Consider the following 20,362-nt stretch of genomic DNA (forward strand, 5'->3'; position numbering starts at 1 on the left):
AGGCTGTTTTGCAAACAGAGCAAGGAAACACTTCATGGTTTAAAATTAGGAAAGGTGTGCATCAGGGTTATATCTTTTCTCTGTACTTACTTAATCTATATGCGGAGTAAATAATTTTAAAATCTGGACTCTATGAAGAAACATGCGGAATTGGTCTTGGAGGAAGACTCATCAAAAACCTTCATTAGGCAGATGACACAACCTTGCTTGCCGAAAGTGAAGACTTGAAGCACTTGCTGCAGAAGGTTAAAAAATACCATGGCCTTCAATATGGATTGAAGCTCAGTGTCAGGAAAGCAAAAATCCTCATCGCTGGTAACATCATGCTGGACAGAGAAAGGACTCAAACTGTCAATTAATAATCCTGCTTGGATACATAATCAGTACAGTCAATACTAGTGGTCAAGAGATCAGGAGACATATTGTACTGTGAAAGTCTGTAGACTAGGACCTCTCCAAATCATTGAGGAGTAAGGATGTGTGCCTGATGCAGGCCATGGTGTTTTCATATGCTATACAGCTGAAAGCTGGACAATAACTAATGATGATTAAAGAAGAATTGATGCTTTGAACTATGGTGTTGGAGAAGAGTGCTGAAGATCCTATGGACTGCCAAAAGAACAAACTGATGCCTTGGAGAAGGTGCATCCAGAGTGCAAAGATGAAGCATCATCTTACGTATTTTGGGCTTGTTGCTGGGAGAGATTATTCCTTGGATAGGGACATCAAGCCTGGGAAGATGGACAGAGAGACCTTCACCCATGTGGGCTGACATGGTGACTAAAACAATGGGCTTGAGTTTGTCAGGAAGTGGGAGGATGGCACAGGATAGGACAGACTTCAGAGTGGTTGTTCATAGGTTCGCTATAAGTCATAACTTCACTCAAGGGCATCTAACAACAACACGAGCCTCTTGGAAGAGACTTCTGGTGGTGTAGGGAGATTTGCTGCTAACATAAAGTCTTCACCTCTGGGAGAAAAATGGACTATCTCCTCTGGTGTGATTTACAACTTAAAAACTCCAATACAGAGTCAACTATGAAAAGATCTTTCTGTTCTTTAGACCAATTCGTTTGTGTGTTTTTATTATGGCAGCACTTGGAAACTCACAAATACTACTAAATGCTTGGTTGCTTTGATATGCATACAACCAAGGTCTTATCAGACTCAAAGGAACAAAGAGAAACCTACTAACATAAACCCATACACCTTTTTCATGTGGTCTAGGGTCTAGACTTATTGTCTTCCAGTTTCCATATGTGTCTTTTTAAAATTTATTTTTGTTGTTATTGTTACTAGGAGCCTTTGAATTAAATACTACTTAGAGCAAACTTAACGAGAACAGATCTGGATGTAACCCTCTCCTGTGCCATTGTCACCATCTCTGATATGCTTGAGCCCATTGTTACAGTCTCTGTGTCAATCCATTTTTTTGAAGGTCTTCCTTCCTTCCTCTGAATCTCCCCTCTTCCTAGCATGACGTCTTTTCCAGGAATTATCTTCGCCTGACAACATACCCAAAGCATATGAGATACGTTTCCCCATCGTTGCTTCTGAGAAGCACCCTGGTTTCACTTCCTCCAAGACAAACTTGTTTGTTCTTTAAGCAGTTCGTGAGATATTCACTACTCTTCTTCAACGCCACAGTTCAAAGACATGGTTTCTTCTTCTGTTATCCTAATTTTTGTCAAACTTTCAGATAAATAGGAAACAATTGAAAATACCCTGGCTTAGATTAGAGACATTTTATTCTGACATAATTGCTCTTTGGCACTTTGGAGAAGTTCTTGACAATAGATTCTTCCAATGCAGCATGCCTTTTGACTTTTTGACTGCTGGTACCATGGGTGATGGGTAGCATGGTAATTTCTTGTTAGGTTATAGAACGCTAATATTTTTTAAGTTTATCTGGTAATGAAAGAATTTATAAATTGTTTATACAAATTTTTTGGTTAGATCAGTGGGCTTTAACTATGTAGGAAAAAAATATATTGCTTGCTGAAACTGAAGAGGACCTGAAGCACTTGCTATGGAAGGTCAGGGACTGTAGTCTTCAATATGGATTGAGGCACAATATCAAGAAAACAAAGATTCTCACCATTGGGCCGATTGGCATAATGGATGGTGAAGAGATTGAAATTGTTCACAGTTTTGGTTTTCTTGGCTCCACAGTCAACACTCTTGACACCAGCAACCAGGAAATTAAGGTGTATTGTGATGGGAAAGTCTGTAGTTAGAGACCTCTCCAAAGTATTGAAGTGCAACAAGGTCAGTCTGGAGAGTAAGGTGAGCCTGATACTTTCCATGGTCTTTGCAATCACTTGCTATGCATCCGAGAGCGGGACAATGACTAGGGATGATAGAAAGAGAATAGATGCCTTTGAGCTGTGGTATTGGAGAAGAGTATTGACTATATCATGGACTGCTAGGAAAACAAAAAGATTTGTCCTGGAGAGGGTGAAACTGTGCTGCTCCTTGGAGGTAAGGATTCTGAAGCTTTGTCTGACATACTTTGGACATGTTGCAAGGAGGGACCAGTCCTTGGAGAGGGACATCATTCTTGGGAGGGTGGAGGGACGGCGCAGGAGAGGAAAGCCCTTGATGAGATGGATTGATTCAGTGACTGGGGTAATGGGGGCAGGGGTCTTGGAGCTGGTGAGATTGGCACAGGATAGGGCAGAGTTTAGGGCTGTTGTACATAGGGTCGTTATGAGTCGCAGGCGACTGGATGGCACATAACAACAACAACAATAACAAACAATAACAACACTAGTTTTTATCAGATAACGTTCTGAAAATTTGTCACGAAGTACTAAGCTAAGAAGCATAGGAACAAACTTGGAGGATGACGTTGAAATGGAATTTAACATTAAAGAAATGAACTAAGTGTACTTTAGCTCTGCTATAGGATTGTGGAATACATATTTAAACTCTAATAAAGGAAACTACCATAGCTGGTCTTCATTAAAGGGTCCTTTCAAACTCCAGTTTTTTGTGAACAAGCTGCCACCTGGAAAAGAAGAATGTGTAAATGCCTGGAATCATAGTTATTTTGTAATTTGAATGCTTCCTGTTATAGAACGAAAATGGAAAGAATCACTAGCTTAAGTTTCTCCATCTGTAAACTGGGAATAATAATACTTAGCTCACATATCTGAACTAACATGCACTGAATGACTAAGTACCAGGTACTTCGCTAGACTCTGAGGATATCGGATCAAATAGCTTTTATTTCTCCCCTTTAAAAGCTCATGGTTCTGTGGAGAAGAATGTAAGTCAATCGAGGATTACACTGTGAGTTATTGAAGTTGGCAGGGGTTGCTCTGGGAGGACAGAAGAGGCAGCCAGGCATGAGAATAAGGAATCTTTTGAAATGAAGTGATATTTCAAGTGATTGTCCAAAGTAGGGATAAAAGAAGTCAGAAAATGTTAGGAGGAAGACTTCCTTGGTACATCTGTAGCAAACATAAGAAAGCAGAGAGTTCTGTAATAGGAGCATAAGACTCGCTCTCTCCTGCTCTCTCTCTCCCTCTCTATTGTGTGTGTGTGTGTCTGTGTGTGTGTGTGTCTGTGTGTGTGTGTAAGAGAGAGAGAGACAACATGTACCTGCAAGCCCAAGTGAGAGTGTCTTGAGTGTGTTTATGTGATGGATAATGAATTTCTGGTTTTGGATTAGATTTCATTTTGGCAGGTCATAACTTTTTTTTAAAGCAGAAGATAAACAGAAAGATTTGGGGTTTTTTTTATCATATAAAAGTTTGAAAGTTGGGTCTAATTCTAGTATGATTCTTCATGACTGGAGGAAGACTCACCAATAACCTGCATTCTTCAGATGACACGACCTTGCTTGCTGAAAGTGAGGACTTGAAACTCTTGCTGCATAAGATCAAGAACTAAAGCTTTCAATATGGATTACACCTGAACATCAAGAAAACAGAGATACTAACCATTGAGCCAATAATCTACATCATGGTAGATGGAGAAAGTATTGAAATTGTCAATGATTTCATCTTATAGGGCTGAACACCCAACACCCTTGGCAATAGCAGTAAGGAGATCAAGAGCTATATTACATTGGGCAAGTCTGTTGTCAGCGACTGCTCCAAAATCCTGACAAGCAATGATGTTAATGTGAAGACTAAGGTGTGCCTGATTCAAGCCATAGTCTTTTTGGTCCCTTGCTATGTATTTGAGAGAGTGACAGTGAATAAGGATGACAGAAAAAAGATCAATGCATTTGAATGATAATGTTGGAATCCCATGGACTGCCAAAAGAACAAACAGATAGGTCTTTTAAAAAGTACAGCCAGAGTACTCTTTGGAGGTGAAGTTGGAAAAGCTTAGTCTTACATACTTTGGGCGTGTTATTGGACAGGTTATTCCTTGGAAAAGGACCTCATGCCTGGATAAATGAAAGTTCAACGAAGGAGAAGAAGATTCCAATGAGATGGATTGACACAGTAACTGCAGGAAAGGGCTCGAGGGTGTCAGATCTGATGAGGACGGCACAGGATAGACCAGTGTTGATGGGTGTGGTTCTTATGGTTACTATGAGTCATACACAAGTCAACTGTACCTAACAACAACTTTATGATGAGATGGATTTAAGTTGCTTTTATCTTGATGTTCTGTCATCTGTGGTCTCATTCTTAGTCATGTTATGGTCACACAACTCCAGCCATGAAAAGCACATTTCAAACAGCAAGAAGGAGCAAAGACAGGCAGGAAGTAATTAAGAAACTGTGCTGCAACCCCAAAGGTGTGCAGTTCAAATCTGTCAGCTGATATATGGGAGAAGGAGGAGCATTCTCCTCTCATGTGATTTCCTGCCGCTGAAAATCCTCTGGAGGGTCAGCTCTGAGTCTGTTCCAACCCAGTGGCACATAGCAACAACAATATGGCATTATAGATGTAACATTGGCCTGTTGACCAAAGGGTTAGTGGTTCAAACCCACCAACTGCTATGTGGGAGAAACGTAAGCCTGTTTCCTCCTGTCAAAATGTGTAACACTGGAAACTATTTGGGCGGTTCTCCTCTGTCCTTAAGCTATGAGTCAGAAATAACCCAATGGAAATAGGTTGTTTGGGTGATGGTGTTTATATCTATTAATTATAACTTGGAGGCCACATCTAGATGGAGAGGAGGCCTAGAAATACAGCCTTTGTTCAAGGCAGCCATTTGCCGAGATAATTGTGAAATTGTTTTTGTACTAAAGCAAAGGGGAAAAAATGTCACTTAGAAACACTTGGAGTGTGTGTGTGTGTGTGTGTGTGTGTGTGTGTGTGTGTGTGTGTGTAAGAGAGAAAGAAAGATATTTGAGAGTAAATCTGCCCATTGTGTATATCATGTGTGCATGGTTATGTGCAGAAGTGCAAAGGTAAAGGTGAAGTGAATAAGAAGATACTTGAGAAATGGCTTTGCAAATACAGCAAAGACAAGACTTCAGAAAATTAAGGAGTTCTGGGAGTAAACTCTTTCCAACCTCAGAAGCTCAATAGAGTCGAGCTCAGACTATGGTGGCTCCCACTTGAGGGCAATGAGTTGAGTTGACTTAATGTTAAGAATAATTCGGTTGAAGTTACTGATCCATGACAACACAATGGCAGATATAAGCAAACTATGTAGAATTTGTTACTTCCTCACTAAATTCCCATAACAACTTATATCAACAAAATTAGAGAATTTATTTTTACTTTTCATAATTTATGTCTTTGTTTTTCTAGACCATATATATTCTCTTATTTTAAAAATAATGTTGCTTTTTTGATGAGGGGATTCCATTCCCCATATCTCATATTTCCATCCATGTGGGAAATTATCTCTCAGTGTTGTGTTTCTAAATATTCTTCACCTCTTGGCATACGTTGGAGGTAATTGATGAATGATTAAGTGACTGGTAACTTGGAGATGAGGAACAAAGCATGTATGTCATGGGCCCCTGTGCCACTTCCTGTTACTTCAAGGGAAAGTTTTAAAGTTTGGGCAATTGATTAAATTCTGATGAGTATCCACATTGGGTGCAAAGGTACAAGACAGTTGAGAAGTGGCCCATGGAGAACTCATTTCAAGAAGTATAGGCGTGGTGTGGTTAGTATGGATAGACGCAAGCTTCAGTGAGCCTGGTCTCCTTAGAGTCTTACTTTGGTGGCCCCAGCAGCACCATGCTGCTTTGGATCCTGTTGAGGGCCTGCTTCTAATCATTTTGCATCCAATAAATAACACCTGAATAGCTGCGATCCACCAACTATTGTTCTAGGCACTGTGGATGTAGCAGTTGACAGAGCAAACAAAGGATCGAGTCTTTCTGGATCTTGCTCCATTTTGCTGTAGCTGGTGAGCTGCCGAGAAAGAACTACATTTACCATTTCTGTAATTCCAAAGTGACATGTCAAGTGGACATGTAGCAAAAAGAAGTGCTGTAGAAAAATGTAAAGTAAGGAAAGGGGTTCTCCGGCAGATGAGTGCTTGCACTTCTAAATGCAGCTAGCTCTGAGGGAGGCATGCATATGAGTTAAGACCTGAAAGAGATGAGCACATGAGGTTTGTGAAAGTCTGGGAAACAGAAAATGGTCATTTCATAGATATATAACTCAGCCTCAAGGATTCACTTCAGAACCTTCCAGAATCGGTGACTCGAGGAATATCCACAGAGGAGCAGTAAGCAAGCTGTACATGTGGAGAAGGGTCCTTGTACATCTAGGGACACAATGTCGTGACTGTGAAGATCCCATCTTCTAGGGAGAGGACTGTACACTACTTAGCAAGGAACCCTGGGGATTAAGAAAGCTAACTCTGAGTGGATGCTGCTGGGCTGCACGTGCACTCTGCCCCAGTGCTTCTCTCCACATGAAGAGAGACATTTCGAAATGTGATACTCCCAGGTTCGTTCTTCCCTTGCCTCACTCCTTGGGAAAGAAGTATCTTGCTTGATTGGTGGATTTGGGGAAAAGGAATATGATCTGCATAATTCTGCACCTCCCTCCCTATTTTGGCTTCACAGTATGGCCCACCCGCTCAGAGCTTGTGCCTGGCTTGCTCTTAGCCAAATGATAAACCTTGTATCCCAAACGGGATTTAGAGCTGCTTGTGGCTGGATGATAAATCTCACTAATTCTGATGTTCTGCACTAAGAACTCAATTTCTCTGAATATGTAAGATACAAGCTCCTCTATCAGAAAGAGCGTGAGATTTAATCTTCACTTATTATTATTGTCATTTGTCTTTTTGTAAGGCACAACTTGGATCAGGAAGTAGAATACTCTATATTGTTGTTGTTGTTGTTGTTGATCACCTTGAAGTTGAGCACAACTCATAGTGACTCTATAAAAGGCCTGAAGCCCCTCTACAACCATCCACATTTATCAAAGTTCATAGTTTCCAGAGGCATGTTATTTAGGAAGTGGATGCCACTCCTGCTTCCAAATTCTATATTGGGCATCACAAAAAATTATACTACAGAGAGAGATACACACAGACAAACACAGAGACAGACAGACACATATGGTTAGAAAAGTCTTTTCATTTGTTATTCCAGCAATGAATGGATGAGTAGATGAACATCAGTCTTAAAATTTTGTTGTTATGTTGTTATCAAAACTGAACCACCTAGCTGCTCCTCCAGCCAGCTTTCAGAGGCTCTATAGCACATGGAAGGAGATTCTGAATCCAAACCACCAGTTTAAAATTAGTTGGACTCTTTTAAGTGACCTTGTTGTTGTTGTTAAGTGCTTACGAGTCACAGGCGACTCAAAGCGACCCTATGAAGGAGAGTCCTCAACACTTGGGTACCTTTCATCCTCTCTGCAGGTTCATAGGGTTTCTGGAGACAAGCTATTATGGAAGTAGATGCCACTCCTCCTTCCAATAACTGACCTTAGAATCTTTAAACTCTCCAAATTTAACTAAGCGAATGAGTGGACAAAGTTTAAATGGATAGATGCATAAAGAAAAAAAGATAGAAAGGGGTGATAGTGATGGTTGTTATGTGCTGTCGAGATGCCTACAACTCATAGTGACCCCTTGTACAGCAGCTCTGAAGCCTGCCCTGTCTGAGCCAGTCTCACTGATTTGAACACACCAATTCCCATTGCCCCAGTTACTGTATCAATTCGTTTTCATCCAGGGTCTTCCTCTCCTGCACTGTCGCTCTACCCTTCGGAGCATGATGTCCTTCTCCAAAGACCATTCTCTCTTACTCACATGCCCAAAGTATGTGAGATGAAGCTTCAAAATCTTAGCCTCCGAGGAGAAACTTGTTTTCACCCTCTCCAAGAAAGACCTATTTGTTCTTGGCAGTCAAATACTACTCATAGCTAACTTGTGAACAACAGACCTGAACCCTGTCCTATCTGTGCCATCCTCATCTTCTCTGACACTCTTGACCCTATTGCTGAAGTTACTGTGCCAATCAATCAATGTTATTTGAAATGTATATAGAAGCAATTTTTTTCTATTTTTGAAGATGAAATTTTGAAAATGTTACCTACCATGTAGCAATGTAGCATTTAAATTTGGAAAAACTACTTTTTTCAATGTAAGTCTCTATGGATATGTTTTTTTTACATACCTGCATACAGACTTCCTCAGAGGAATAATCACGCTCATGATCTTTGATGGGTGTGAAGGTTTGACTCACTGGTACAATCCAGGCTCTAAAAATTCCTTGCAATGATATAATAAATATGGCCACTGTCCCTTCCTGACACTCTCACCTCAGAATTTAGTCTGTCCTGTAATTCCAGTTGATGATAACTTTGCTGTTATCTCAATGATGTCCTTGAGAGACAGAAAAGAATGAAGAAGCTGGATGTTGTAAAAAAAATGAGGATTCTGTGATAAATAATGAGTATTTGCTCAGAGAGATAATGCTAGGAACATTTAAGAGACTGATGAACGGTCTATCTGAAGAGGTGTATGCTTCTGAAAAATGGGCACATATGCCATTAACATAGAAATTTCAAACCGTTTCTGGGCTTTCTCTGATTCAGGTCATTTAATGACCACGTTTCTAAATATGCTCCTTTTCTTTCCACATGGTTATGATGAGCACAAGGGCTTAGGCAGTGACAAGATACCCAAAGGAGGAGGGGAAACAGGTTGTGCTGCTTTTTGTGTTTGCTGAGCACCCAAATTATGTTTCTGTCTTTAAGTAGAAATTGCAGCGTAAAGAGATACCATGATCCACATTTTGGTTCATTTGGGTAGTTGAATACCGGTGTAATGGGATTTGCTTATATTCTACTTGGTGATAAATGTGACAACATAAACTAGCCTAGAGCTTTCTTTTGTAAACAAAAGACCAAAGGAATTAGCATTAGACAAACTGCATTTGTGAAATGCTATTAGCTGTGGAGGTAGATTCAGTTTATTTTTTTCTAGATTGTAAAAACTCTCCGCTTCTGTTCTCATTCTTGCTCTGTTATCTACTAAATGTAAAGCTGTAAACACAGAGGTGCTAATAAATATAGCTGGATGATGACAGCCTTGGATATAAAAAGAAAATGGTACCCAGCATCACTAAAGTAAGTTGGTTATAATAGTTAGATTTTTTTAAAGGCCATGGTGGTATAATTTGGTAGAATCCCCAGCTTCCCTTAAATGATTACAAAAGGTAGCCAGTGCTGTCTCTATAATGCCCCTGAGTTTCTAGAATGAAAATAAATTAGGGGAAATGGTCCAGGGAACTTAGCAGAGAGCTTTGTCATGATAAGCTGTCTGGTGGCATAATTCTTAAAATTCTCCATGAGGAATAATATTCATTGATAAGCTTTCCTACCCTTCTCAGAAAAGGGCACAGGTAGAACTGGATTAACTTGCTGTATAAAATAATAAATTGCTTTGTCATATCCGGCACATTATGCCTGACTTGGTGGGCTTCACTGGTGTCCCTTCCTTGAGAGTCTGTCTCGACAACTTTGTGAATGATGGTTGAGTGCTGAGATTTGTCACAACCCTTCTCCTTCAGATTTGGGAAGCCATTAAACGCCTCTCCCTTTCAAACATGACCAATTTTGAAGACATTTGATAAAGGGACCTTTCCTCTTAAACTACAAAATCATATTAATGTGAGCAGGGAAAGAGTTGGAGGACAAATCTTCCTGAAATATTACTGTCTCAATTCTTTCTGAGGACTAAAAACGAGGATTAAGAACACATCACTACATTGTTCAGAGAGTCTTTGTTTTCAAAGGTATTAGAAATAGGAGGGAAACCTAGGCAGAATTTTTCAAAGCTGTGCTTAGGGATGGCTTGACAGTTTACCCAAAGGTTGGGGGTTGATCTATTGATACTTTATGGCTGGACTTTGTTAGCAAGAATAAACTAATTGAAGTAGCCAGTGATGTGTGTGTGTGTGTGTGTGTGTGTGTGTGTGTGTGTGTGTGTGTGTGTGTGTGTGTGTGATGGGTGGAGAATATATTGGTCTTTCTCATTGCTGTCTAGTTGAGCTCAACAACAAGCTTCCATCAGATTTCTGGTGCAGTAAGTCTTTTTGGAGGAGACTACTCATCTTTCTGCTGTGTGCTGGTGGATTTGAACTGCCAGTCTTTCACTTAACAGCCTGACACATTATGGGCTATACCACCAGAGTTCCTCTCTGGCTGCAAACCCACCTGCCTATATAAAGCCTTCTCTCTATGAGGGACCACAGTATAGCAGCATAATTCTTTATTTTTTAATTCTTTCTTTTTCCAAGCCATCTGCTTAGTCATATCAGCTTTGGTGCCCACAACAATCCTGTGAGGTGGGTGTTAACAAGCTTTTATACAGAAAAGAATATGTGGCACCAAGAGACCCACTTGTGGGATGGTGAAAACCCGTTAGCATGAGTAGGTTCCGTCTGATGGTTCCGTCCAATGATGACTCCATGTAGCTTAGGCCAGAACTGTGCTCAGTAGGGCTCTCAGTAGCTGACTTGTGGAGATTGCCAGGTCTTCCTTCCTATTTCAGTTTTAACTGTTTTAGAATCTGAAGCATCTTTGGGGAGTTCCTTTCACCTCCTGAGAGTTACCTGCAATCCTGTAGCCTTACAGTCACTCCGTCCGTAGACCAGCTGAGAATGAAGTGAGTTAATACCTCAGTTGAGAATCTCAGTGGCATCTCAGCACTGGCCAGACCTCTGCCAATCTCCTGATTGTTGTGGACCAGACATTTGGAAACTCCACCGAAAGCTGTTCAGCATCGCAGCAACATGTGAACCACCACTAACAGATGGACAGTGACTGCACATGGCCAGAAACAGAACCCGGGTCTCCTGCACTAAAAGCAACAATTCCACCACTGAACCCACTGTGCTTCCTCGGTTCTCTTATCTACTTACTGTGGGGTGCGACTGTGAAAGAAAATGACCTCAGGAGCAACGCAATAGAATTGTGTGCCTCACTGTTTGCAGTGCTTGCATTTTCAGAGGTAGATCCCCAGGCCAACCTTTCAGTTACTGGCCAAGCATGTTAACAGTGTGTCCTAACCAGAGACCACTTCCTACCCCTGCTCCTTGTTTAGACACTTCTTGACACCGTCTCCCCCAGAGACAAAGCCTGGGTTGGCAACAGGTCTGGTCGCTTTACTTGCCGGCATTACTTTTCACAGGAATGCCCTTTGGTTCAAACCCCATCATATTAATGTAATTTTATGCTAATAATTACTTGCTTGGCACAATGTTTAAATTTAGTGTTTGTAATAGGAAAAGCAGTGACTAGCAGAACTAAAATTGGAGATTATTTTCGCTCTTAACTTAGTAAGGCTTCATATATTTTACTTAAGCTCTCTGAGATAGAGTTTTCGCATCCATTGAACAGAGATCCCGAGATGGTCTCACAGATTTACAGTAAAAATCCATATAGATAAAAGGCTTCGTGGACTGTGAAGTATCCCACAGATGTTAGGTATGTAGCTGCCACTGCCATCTGTCTAACTCAATTCATTCAGCCCTTTATGCAGTAATGGGTGTCTCTCTGGATCTGACTTGGACACAAGATGAGGTATTTTCTAAACACCCTTGCAGCTAGATATGATCATCTGGGTTTAAACTTTATCAGTGATATGCAAAGGGTGAAGATAAATCTTTGCTTTATTTATGTTTCATTAAATCTTTAATCTTAGACTTCAATTTGTCCCTTTGTGTTGACTTAGAAAGATAATTACCAGAGTGACTTTGAAAACAAGTTTAAACCAGTTCTGGAACCCAATTGATCTAGCTAGTCCACTATTGGAAATATACTCTAAAGAAATTGAGGCTAGACACAAACAGATGTATTTACACCCAAATTTATTGTAGCTTTATTCACAAGAGCAAGGAGACAGAAACCACCCAGGAAAAAGAGAAATTTTGTAATATATTCACACAAGAGAATACTATGCAGCATTTAAAAACAATGAGGAATTTGTGAAACACTATACAACATAGACAAGTTAAACAACTTAGTCACAAAATAAAATAATAAATAAGTAAAATCACTTAGTCAGTGAAGCACAAATATTATATAAGATCCCTCTTGTGTGGTTACTACCTCTGAAACCCTGCTAGTGGGTCAGTTACGAGTTGATTGTGACTTGATGGCAAACAATAACAACAACATTAAGAACATAGGATGCTTATAGGGGAGGGTGGAGAGAGCAGGAATAGAATGGACAGGCAATGGAAACTCTCACAGATTAGGAGCTGAGAGAATCAACCTGAAGTAACTGGACAAATAGACACATGTATTTCAGTTAACAATCTGGAATGAGATATGTATAATGGATTGAGTGAGAGTAATGAGGAGAAAAGAAGAGAGAGAGAAAAGAACAATTACAGAGGGTTAACAAGTAGAGAAGGGACTGGAGGAGAAGGAAGAAGAAAGAAAGGGAGCAGAGAATAATGTATGGATGGGTAAGGAAAGGAACCAGGAAGGACAGTAAGGTTTCCATACTGTGATTGTTGTTAGATGCTGTTGAGACCAGAACAACTCAGTGACCCTGTGAACAACAGATGTGAACGTTGGCCTGTCCTTTCCCATCCTCACCATCTCTGCCACACTTGAGCCCACTGCTGCAGTGACTGTGTCAATCCATCTCAATGAGGGTCGTCCTCTCTTTAATTGACCCTCAAACTTTCTAAGCGTGATGTTCCTTTCCAAGGAAGAACTCCTCCAACAACATGCCCAATGTATCCTCACTCTCCTTGCCTCTCAGGAGCACTCCAGCTGTGCTTTTCCAAAAGGCATATTTGGTTTTTGTTTTAGTAGTGCATGGAATCTTTGTATTCTCTTCAACACCATAACTCAAAGGCATTGATTTTTCTTCTATTATTTTTATTCGTTGCCCAGCTCTCAGATGCACTAAAGTAATTGAAAAGACCATGGCATGCATCAGGGACACCTTAGTCTTCAAACTAACATCCTTGCTCCTCAGTTATTTGGAGAAGTCCCCAACCGTGGGCTTTCACCATGCAATGTGTTTCTGGACCTGCTAATTGCTGGTACAAAGTGTTGATTGTTGACTCAAGTAAGATGAAATAGTTGACAATTTCAACATTTTCTCCATCAATTGTGATAGTCCTCACTTGCCATACATCAGAAATCTGGACAATGACTTAGGAGGATAGAAGAAGAAGAATCAGTGCCTTTGAGTTGTGATGCTGGAGAAGAGTCTTGAGCATACCACGGATCACCATGAGAACAAATAATTCTGTTTTGGAGAGGGTGAAACCAAGTTTCCTCTGTGAGGCTAAGATTTTGAAACTCCATCTTTCATAATATGGGCACATGGCCAGGATGAACCTGTCCTTGGAGAATGACATCATGCTCAGAAGGGTGGAGGACCAGTGCAGGAGAGGAAGACCCTGGATAAGATGAATTGATACAGTAACTGAGGCAATGGGGTTTGGTGTATTGGAGTCAGTGAGACTGGCTCAGGACAAGGCAGGCTTCCGAGCTATTATACATAGAATTGCTGAGTCATAGGCGACTTGATGGCACATAACAACAACAATACAACTATGATGGTCCAGTGGTGAGGATTTTTGTCTTCTTGATGTTGAGGTACAAGCCGTATCGAAGGCTGTAATCTTTGGTTTTTGGAAAGCGTTTGTGTCCTACTCACTTTGAGCAAGCTGGCTTGTCTTGTCTGCATAATGCAGGACGTTGATGAGGCTTTCTCAGATTATGATGCCACATTCTTCGTTATAGAAAAAAGAAAGAAACAATTGCAGAGGACTGACAGGGAGGGAAGGGAAAGAGAAGGGAGTAGACATTGGAATGGATGGATAAGGCCAAGGGAAAAGGGGAGTCCAGTGAGGCTCCCATGTTGTTGTTGTTGTTGTTATAAGCCATAAAATTGCTTGTAACTCAGAGTGACCCTGTGTACAACAGCTCTGAACCCCGCTCTATCCTGAGCCAACCTTATCATCTCTGATACAGCTACCTCCATTACCCCAGTCACTGAGTCAACCTATCTCATCCAGGGTCTTCCTCTGCGTCATCCAATGATAATTATTTTTATGACATGAAATGTGTTTGAGGGACTGAGTGAAAGCCAATACAAAATTTTAAAAAAAAAAGAAAGGGGTGATACTAACTTAGAAACCCTATCCTGAACCATTTTATGTGAGAGACATGCATTTATGTTTTGTTTGATCCTTTGGACTTATAGGTCTTGTAACAGCATTCCAGACTACTGCAACTGATACTGGCATTATTATTGAGTCCGTGTTGATAGATTCTTGGAGTAATAGAGCTAGAAGGAGCCCGAGAGGTCATCTCAAAAATACAATAATGCTTGGAAAGGAAACAATTTTTACTTGGTTACAGAACAAAGTAGTTCTACAACTGGAACAAAAGCCAAACTCTTTCTTACACAAAGTTGATTATATGACAATCTTGATTATGTGACAATATTGATTACACTACATTACACAGAAAAGATTAAATATTCAGAATCTAGAATTCAAGAAGTGACATACCTGCAGAATATATGACTAGATTCAGAAGGTTATTCTGTACATTTTTGCAGCCATTTAGAAATGGCAAGTTAGAGAAATGGAGTTTCCTCTAACTTTTCACTTGATATCAGAGTGACTAGCCAGGCCCAGGCAAAACACAATCTCTAAGGCTTTCTTAATCAAGTCTTGGGCTTACTGGCCCCTGTGTCAGGTGAGAACTATAGGTCCCTGAGGTTCTGTGTGAGACAACCTCAGAGAAAGGCGGACAGGAATGCTGGACACATTATAACCGCAGCTGCAGAGAACATCGACGCTCCAAAAGACTGGTCTAAAAGAGCATCTTGAAACATAACACTACAGGAGAGAGACAAGATCATGGTTTCAGTATTTGAAACACTCACTCTTCTTTAAAAGGTTTTCTCTCTCTCTCTCTCTCCAGGAAAACAGAAGTTGCTGTTCTCATTAAAGAAGAGAGGTATTTGTATTCATTGTTTTATTCACGTCAGTTAATTTAACATGCCTTGAAGGGGCCTCTTCCAGAGTAGCTATATTAAAGTAGCAGCTTCCTCACTGATTATAAACAAACATTAGTCAAGTTTACTTAGAAAAGTTCTAGCAGGATAAAAAGGAAAAGAATTACCTCCTACCTGACAGATGGGATGCATCCCAGAGGCCTCCTTTGGCCTCGTGACAGTATACTATAAAAGAAACTTGGAATTAAATCCAAACTCTTTCACCACAACTTGCTATGTTTTCCATAATCTAGTCCATACTGACTTTTTAGACTCATCTCACCACCCTATCTCTGTGGCTCATTAGAGGTAAGTGGTACTTCATCCTTTTCTGGAATTTTCCTAGTTTAGGATTCTACATGTGCATTTCACACGGTTGTCTACTTCACCTCTTTTTAGGTCTCAGCCTCCTTTGAGATGTTTTCTCTGACCACCACAAAGGGGGGTTCTCTCTCGGCCCCTAACTTTTCCCTCTGTATCACTAATTCCTTTCATAGCTAGCGTGGTACGTGTTCTGCTTTTTGACGTTTTCTTCTGACCCTCAGTCTACCCTAATAAACAGAATTGTTATTAACTGATGGTCTCTTTGGATCATAAACAGTTGCTCTTAACTCAGTCTTGAGTCATGATATCCCCTGAGTCTGACAATGTGTGTGAGAGTAAGATGGTGTCTCATAGGGTTTCTAGCCCTTTCCCCTGAGGTGTCTCCAACTGCTCTGTTAGCAGCCAAGCATGGTAACTATTCCCATTACCAGGGGATTCCATTTAGACAATAAAGGGAACATAATTCAATTGTGGGACTATTCAATTTGTTGTTGTTGAGATCACCCTAGAGCTTAAAGAACCAAACCTATAGTTACTGAGTCAATCCTGACCCTCCATCAGGTTTATAAAGCTGTAAATCTTTATGAGAATGAGACAATCTAGTGTGGGGGTCAGAGGGAAAATGGACAAGGTCAATAAGGTCAAGAACTTGAGAAGAAGTCAGAAAGAAAAAAAGGAATTCTTAAAGAGACCGAGACTCACCTCCATACAGAGCTTTTCAACAGAGCATCTCAGTACTTGCCTGGATTGTCAGGTCCAAAGTCATTGTGAGTATCTTCAAAGGCCTGCATGAAGGCTGGATGTTGGTTCCTAGGCCAGTGGCTGCCCTCTTCTTCTTCTGGTGATGCTGCCTAAGCTTGGCTAAGACAACTGGAGACTGAGCCCTCTCTGAAAGTACCCCTGGCTAACTATTGACTCTGTGAACATATTCTCCTAGGAAGACTGTGTTAAACATTTCTCAAGAGCTGGCCTCCCTAACGTTTGGTTCACAGTTTGGGGCTAGAAGCAGTTTATATACCTCGTATTGTTCTTCTAGACAGGCAGTTTGAATTTGCCATCTGCTTCTAAGGAGAAAAATGGACAGTCTCTCCTGTACAATTTGTAGCCCTGAAAACCACTGGAGGCTCAGCTGTGAGTTGGTTCTGAATCAACCAGCAGTGAGTTTTGAGAGAGTGCACCCTCGTCTATCCTTCTATCCTTCCAAGCTTCTGCCCACCCTTGCACTCTATTCAAACATCTATACCCTCTGGATTGTTGCTTCTTTTAATAAAAACATTGATCTGTGACATATCAGAGAAGGAACCCAGGAATCTTCCTGGCTTGTAAATTGCCCTTCAGTGTAAACGATCCTTTTTAGACGCTGCCTTTCTGTTGTTGTTATAGTAACTGCAGATGTCCCTTCTGGAATTTTGTGTTTCCTGGAGACAGAGTTATGAAGATCAGAGGAGACGCTTATGTGGTCCAAACTCTATTTCAGATAAAAAAATAAAAAAGAAACACCAAAAAACACACAACCAAACAAACCTGAACCTGCAACTATGTTTGATTCCTTGCAGTACAGAAACCAGGAGAAACTGAAAGGATAAGAGAGGCACATCTTGGTATAAATAAGGCATATTACATGATGAGCTCTGATAGCTTAGATAGTCTACTTTATTGAAGAAAACATGATGCTTATAATGTATCTGTATTTTTTATTATCCGGGTTATTTGCACAGTAAAATGTTTAGGTGCAATGCAAACTTCAGATATGACAAGTAACAAATGATGATTGGTATGAGAGGTAACGAATTCATTTACTTAGCTTTGATTTTAATGTTGGAAAAATGAGGGAAACAACCTACACACGGAAAGCCATTTTACAATAAATATAGTTGCCAAAACAGGAAGCATAGATTGTGATTAAATTTAGTAATGGCTCATGTTATGCTTGAAGGTTTCTTTGTGATTAAACGTGAACAATTGCTACTTTAAGGTAAAGGTCTGTGTATATGTGATTAATCAGATTGAAATGAAAGTACAGACAGCTCATGTCATGCGTGGTTATCAGAATGATTGATTTTAGTCTGTGCTTCTAGGTGAAAAAATATCTGTTAATAACCCCAGCAGCCAAACCCCTGATGTCACTGATAGTTCAATAATTTGTGCACATTCTGCATTATTGAGCTCATTTGCAGCAATGGGGGCTACACAATGATCCATTGGATCACAAAATTATAACTTGAAAAAAGTGACACCCAGATTTATGCAAGAGTTATGACTGCAAAGTGCATTTCATCAGTGAGAAGCTTAAAATTGCTGCTGTTGTAGCTGTCACGGGCATGTTATTTTCCTTGGTTTTGTGAGTAGGCAAGGCTGTCAAGCTTTTATCACACAAACCGGTGTTTTTGTGTACCAGGGCTCTCTGCCTGCTGGTGACAGCCGAGCTCTGAGGTGCGTTGTTATTAAGTCTTCAGCTTTAAGATAGTACTTTACCAACGTGGGTGAATTACACATGATCATAAACACCTTAATGTTTTACTGGGTCTAAAAGGTTCAGTACAAAACAAGAAAACAGATGTGCAGCATGTATTGGTGGATTGTGATGAGAATCACAACCTTCAACATTGGGGAGAAAATAGGGTCTCCTTGAGGAGCTGGAGTTCTGCCCCCTCTCAGAGTGAAGGACCAGGGTTAGCATGTAAAACATGGGTCTCTTTCTTACCCTGAAGCCTCTACTATTTTATATTCATATTAATTTATATATTAGATTCCCCAATTATCAAATATCTCTACCCTATAATCTCCTGCAATGAAATTTGCTGTATCTCACAGCTACCAATATGTTTGTTTTTTCACTACATGTTGATCCACAATGTCTAGAGAGGTAACTTGATACCAAATCTCTTTCAGATTTACTTTTTCTCCTTGTTTTTTTTACAATTATTTTTGGCTCATTGCTATTAAGAAACCAGGAGAATCCAACAAAGTATAGAACCCAATCTTGTCATAAAAGAGTGTGTCTTTTCTATGATGAAATATGTGGTTAGGTGCCCTTGAGTTGAGAATGACTCACAGCTACCCTTTGACTGACAGATCTGAATCTTGTCCTATCTTGTTCCATCCTCACTATCTCTGAGACACACTTGAGCCCACTCCTGCAATCTCTTTGCCAAGCCACTTGGTTGAGGGTCTTCCTCTCTTGTATCCTTCCACCTCCCCAAGCATGATGTCCCCCTCCAAGGAATAACTGCTCCTAGCAACATACTAAAAGCATGTGAGACAAAGTTTCACCCTCTTTGCCTCCAAGGAGCACTTTGACTGCACCTTCTCCAAGACATAGCCATTTGTTCTTTTGGCTCTTCTTCAGTTCAAAGGCATCAGTTCTTCTTCTGTCATCCTTATTCATTGTCCAGCTCTTAGATGCATAGCAAGTGACTGAGAAGACCATGCCCTGAATGAGGCATACCTTAGTTCTCAAATTAACATAGTGCGTAACATATGCTTCCTTTGTGAAAGTAGACATAACACTAATAATTTTCCATGTTTGGGTCTTTACAGTATGTTGTGTAATAAAATTAGAAGTTTACTTTAATTGTTCTATCATTTTTCTACAAGTTATTTTTGTTTATTTACATACCAGAATTCATATACAGTGTATGTTATTCATGTGCACTGTGTGCTATACAATTATTAGTATATATTATATTTTATATAATTAATTACTACTGATCTCTGCCTATTATCACTCAGTCTTTTCAAATCCCCATTGGAGATTTCCTATTCCTTTACCCCTCCATCTGCCCACTGACCTCTGCTATCTTAGTGACTTTTCTCTCTTCCCCTTTTCCCACCCTTCTCATCCTCGTCTGCTTCCCCTTCTGAACATTTATACATGCCTTGCTCAGTTACCATCCTAGTTTCACAATCGTGGTCTTACGCAGTATTCATCACACGACTGAGTTATTTCACTGAACATAATGGCCTCTACTTTCCCATGTTATATAACATTTAAAAAAATCATTATTCCTTAGTTCTGTGTAGTATCCCATTAGGTGAATGTACCAGTTTATCTATCCATTCACTTGTTGATGGGCATTTGGGCTGTTTCCATTTTCTTGCTATTTTAAATAACATTGCTGTGAACATAAGTGTATGTTATCTTCATCTGTGTCTCAGTTCTGATTTCTTTTGGGTATTTTCCTAGCATTGGAATGTTGTTGTTTTGTTGTTGTTGTTATGTACCATAGAGTTGGAACCAACCCATAGCTGACCCTCTGGTGGGTTTTCAGAGGCAGTTAATCACGTGGGAGGAGACTGCCCATCTTTCTCCCATGGAGCAGCTGGTGGGATTCACACTGCATGCCTCTGGGATGGATTGCAGTGCAGCTCCTTGCCACTAGGCCACTGTGGCTCCCGAGCAGTGGAATGGCTGAAACATTGGATTTCAATGCTTTGCTTTATGAAGAAACACCAAGTGGCTTTCCACAGAGGTTGTACCATTTTACAACTTCACCAGCATTGCAGAAGAGTTCCAATCTCACTACATCCTCTCCAGCATTTATTGTTTGCCGTGTTGTTAAATTTTGCTACTGCTGCTGGGCTGAGATGGTGTCTTGTTGTTTTGAT

Source organism: Elephantulus edwardii, unplaced genomic scaffold (assembly GCF_000299155.1).
Source record: "Elephantulus edwardii isolate Elephantulus edwardi_28Jun2011 unplaced genomic scaffold, EleEdw1.0 scaffold00068, whole genome shotgun sequence".
NCBI classification, from domain to species: Eukaryota; Metazoa; Chordata; class Mammalia; order Macroscelidea; family Macroscelididae; genus Elephantulus; species Elephantulus edwardii.